A 4395-nucleotide genomic window follows, 5' to 3' on the forward strand; every position below is an offset into this window, starting at 1 on the left:
ACGGTGCGGACGATCGACGGTGGTTAGGACGGAGACAGGAAGGCACTAAGTAAACCACACCTACATATGCAAACTAAGAGTTATTTTGAGCTCAGATTGCATATAAATCAAACAAACTACCACATATAATTCCTCCCAAATTACTAAACCCATAAATTAATTACTATAAAAAGCATTGCAAGAGCTAATCTAGCAATAAGAGATAAAAGGACAAAGTTGCTTACCTTTGTGATCACTTGAATGGATGGGGGCCTTCAAATCTTGACAAAATTTGGGCAAAATGTGTGATGAGGTCAAGGAAGAGGGGAAGAACAGAGAGAAAAGGGCAAAGGGGAAAAACAGAGCGAGCTCGATCGCGGGTGGACGAAGGGTTTATATATAGGACGATCTTTAGTACCGGTTCGTGGCACGAACCGGTACTAAATGTGTTGAAGGGGCCCCATACTGACAACATCCAGCCACCACTCTCTTTAACACCGGTTCGGCACTAATGTGACCATTAGTGCCGGTTCCAACGGCTAGGCGGGCCGCTCTCATTAGTACCGGTTCGTTGCGAACCTTTAGCATTAATGTCACATTAGTGCCGGCTCAAATACAAACCGGGACTAATGAGCTGAACATTAGGCCATTTTTCTACTAGTGCTTGGTCGCCGCCTGCCGCCCAAGGGAGGAGACAGGGTGGCCTGCGCCGGCTGTTGTACCCTTATGAGCACCTATGAGAGACATGTGAACACATTTATGTGTGACTGACGAACGCACGACTGCAATTACGTGTGATCGATGGACATGCAGCTGCCGTCGCACGAGTCCCCCGGATATGGATTTTGGTCAATTGGATATTTGACGAATATGGTAGCGTATATGATATCAATAATATCTGACAGATGTGGATTATTCGGGGTTTTTTTGCGAATTATCCGAGGTTATCAAATAGGATTATCCGATAAATTTAGGCCAAACAACAAGTAGCAGTCTAGGTAGGCCGGTCTGTGAGCAAGGAGCGTCACAAGGAGAAAAACAAAGGCACAAAAAAATAAAAATAAAAGACTAATCCAACTGATAAAACAATAATAAAACATAAAAATAGGAAAATATAATATAATATACAAAGTTTGCTCCGCATAAAATATGACTGAGATTTTTTTTGAGGGATATAAAATATGACTGAGATAATAATTAGCATTTGTTTGAGGCAACTGAGATGGAGTAATAATTAGCAAAACCATATTTTTGAGACGTTGGTAATATTCTGGCCCATATCAGTGCGCGAGGTGAATGGGTTTTTTTTTTGAGACGTTGGTAATATTCTGGCCCATATGAGTGCGCACCCTGGGTAGGAAGAAGAAGGCACGGTAGAGGAGACGGTTCCCAATGGCACGGCCAGGGCGCGTCCCACCGTCCGACGCACTCGTATCCGTGCCGCACTGATTCGTGATTTGAATGAACAATTTCTCAAAAAAAAAAACCCAGAAAACGGAGAAAGCGTGTCTCAACGCCGCGAACCCAAATCCCGCCCGCCGCCGCCGAATTCGTCGCCAGAATCGTCGATCAAGCAACCCAGCCCGCCGACGGAGGGAACGTAGGAGTAGGCGAGGAGCAGGAGGGATCGTCGGAGATGGTGAGCGCCTTCTTCTTCCTCCGCCTCGCCGAGCCGGGCATTCACTTCTCCAACCTTGCGCCGGCATGCTCGTCGCCGGGACCCTCTCCACCCGCGTCCAGTCGCTCGTCGTCCGCGTCGAGACGAAGACCAAGGTTCTCTTTCTTCCCCCCTTCGCCTCCCGTCCCCCGGGCACGTCACGATTGCTCTGTTCCCCCATGGATTGATGGTACCCTACCCTAGATTGACCATCTTTATCACTCGCCCGCGCTAGATTCGCGATTAATACCAACTGCCAGAAGCAGACGCTACTGCTTCTGCTGGAATGCTGTAGTAGTAACTATTAGTAGTTAATTAATCGCTTGTTGCCCAACTCTCTGCAGCGTTGGGGGCAGAGTTGTTGATATAGATTGAAAACTTGAAACAACCCGGGCCAAGCCTAAATTCGCCAAATTAAGAGCTCTCTTCGCCCAGGACCTTCTGTTCAATCCGGTACAGCAACCCTATCAATGAAGTCATGTTACTAGTTTCTATTCTAGCCACATAATAATACATGTATGTGTTTGCTGGTTGCAATCCCCATATCAGCAAGCGAGGGAATTTGTTTGCCGTTTCCGAACCAGTTCTTTCGGGGCTGGATTGTTCTTTGGGAGGTGGTTGGCAGTTAAAATCATTTGTTAAGTTACAATGAGGTTGCAGCACACAGAATTGGTAGTTCAAATCTGTGCTATGCTTTCTATCCCTCGGCCACGTAACGATAGCTCTGTCCTCCCTTGGATAGATGGTAGCCTAGATTGATCGTCTGCGTCACTTGCCGCTGCCAGATTCATAATTAAGAACTGCTGAAAGAGAAGCAGACGAGATTGCTCTGCTCATGTTTTTTTAGCATAATTAAATAATTAATTAATTGTAGTTGCCCAACTCTGCAGTGTTGGGAAGAGTTGTTGCTATGAGTTGAACACGCCTGGCCAATCCTGAAATCGCGAAATTAAGAACTCTCTAAGCCCATGGTCCGTCTCTGCCCCTGTGGCCGGTCGGTCTAGTGAAGCGAGCCTATAAACAATGTTATGTTACTAGTTTCTACCTTAGCCGCATAATAATACATATATGTAGTTGCGGGTTGCAATACCCATGTAAGCTAGTGGAGGGAATTTGTTTGGCCGTTTCCAAACCGATTTTGTCAGTGCTAGGTTGGTCTTTGGGAGATGTTTATTTATTAGTTCAAATCATTGTTGCGTTACAATGAGATCACAGCAGGCAGGGATGCTAGATATCACTGCTCAACTATCTCCGAATGTGAAAAACAGAGAGTAGTGTTAACGCTGTGGGATGATGTTAATATTGATAGAGAAATTATGTGTGACAGTTGGAGAACATTGTTTGCACAACGTTGGGTCTTCTGGACTTGAATTGGGTTTATAACTGGAGCAAACCTTCCTTTTTATCTAATTTTGCTACTGATGGGAGATGCTTGGAAACTTAGTCAAAATGACCCAATCGTTATTCACAAAAAAATGACCGACCATGTGATTAATCTGCTGTAGTACATAAAATCCAAGTGAATGCAATGACAACTTTGCTTATTTGTATACTTGCTGAAATAATTGATGACCTCGTTTTCCCTTGCAGGATAATGTCTTTGTTCAACTGATCTCTACAATTCAATACCGGGTTGTTAGGAGAATGCAGATGATGCATTCTACAAGTTGCAGAATCCCCCAACAGCAAATTCAGTCCTACGTCTTTGCTGGTAAAAATTCATATCTTGCTGTATTGTTTATACTATCTCTTTGAAGCCTAAGCTGGTGTTCTTTCTCTGGAAAATAGTGGTCCGAGCCATAGTTCCAAGAATGGAGCTGGACAGTCTTTTTGAGCAGAAAAATGATGTTGCAAAGGCTGTACTTGAGGAGCTCGAAAAGGTAACCCCATTAACATGCTTTCTTTATTACATGTACTACGTACTGCCACGCGGCACATCATTACACGTATTAAAGTCATTCTGCCCGCTCCGAAGTCTGGTGTTGAGGTTCTGCGTGTAGCAAAAGAGGGAGCCGAGACTGTGACCTACAGTAGGGGACGTCTCGAGATTGCGGTTGGACGCCAACCAGCTGGAGATGGCTGCGGGGTGATGATCTTCTGTACATAGCGATGAGGCGCGGCCTCCTAGAGATGTCGGAGAGGTAGTGGCCAGCTACTATTGTGTAAGCCGCTAGAGGAGGCGGTGTAGCACCATTGGTACCGGTTGTAGAAGTCAGTGGAGGAGACAAGGTCGCAGGCACACAAGCACCAAGCGTGAAGGGAAAGCACAGTGAGAGACGTAGTCAGTGGAGTTATGCGCACCAACACTATCGATGAAAGTCGTGAGGGTATTCGATGTAGAGCCACCATCATCGTTTTTTTTGAGGAATCACCGGCGGGGGGGGGGGGATCCCCACCTGAATTATATCACTCAAAGCTCAGCCAAAGCCGAGGAGAGGTTTTTACAGGTTTTACAGGGTGACGGCAAGCCGTAAGGAGAGGTACGTCAGCCAGGATCTGGCTGACACCTTATCTACCGGTACATGGAACCGGTTGGTCCAAAGAGCAAAGTCATTACAAATGTTGGCGATTGTGAAGATAGCAGTGCGATCTTCATTCCTGAATACACCAGCATTCCGAGAATCCCAGATTTTCCACAGGATTGCAAGGAGCACCTCGAGCCATGTAGAGGAGTCGAGACCTGGGGGGAGCTCAGGAAGCCAGAGATCTTGGAATCTGTCAGTTGGAGTGATGCCGAGCTGCAGCCAGACCAGCTGTGC

At 46.2% G+C, this 4395-nt stretch overlaps 1 pseudogene; it reads left to right on the top strand.

Moving 5' to 3' along the window:
• The first annotated feature begins 1378 nt into the window (after positions 1–1378).
• LOC125524805 lies at positions 1379–3977 on the top strand (annotated as a pseudogene).
• Positions 3978–4395: the final 418 nt, after the last annotated feature.

Source organism: Triticum urartu, chromosome 7 (assembly GCF_003073215.2).
Source record: "Triticum urartu cultivar G1812 chromosome 7, Tu2.1, whole genome shotgun sequence".
Taxonomy (NCBI): Eukaryota; Viridiplantae; Streptophyta; class Magnoliopsida; order Poales; family Poaceae; genus Triticum; species Triticum urartu.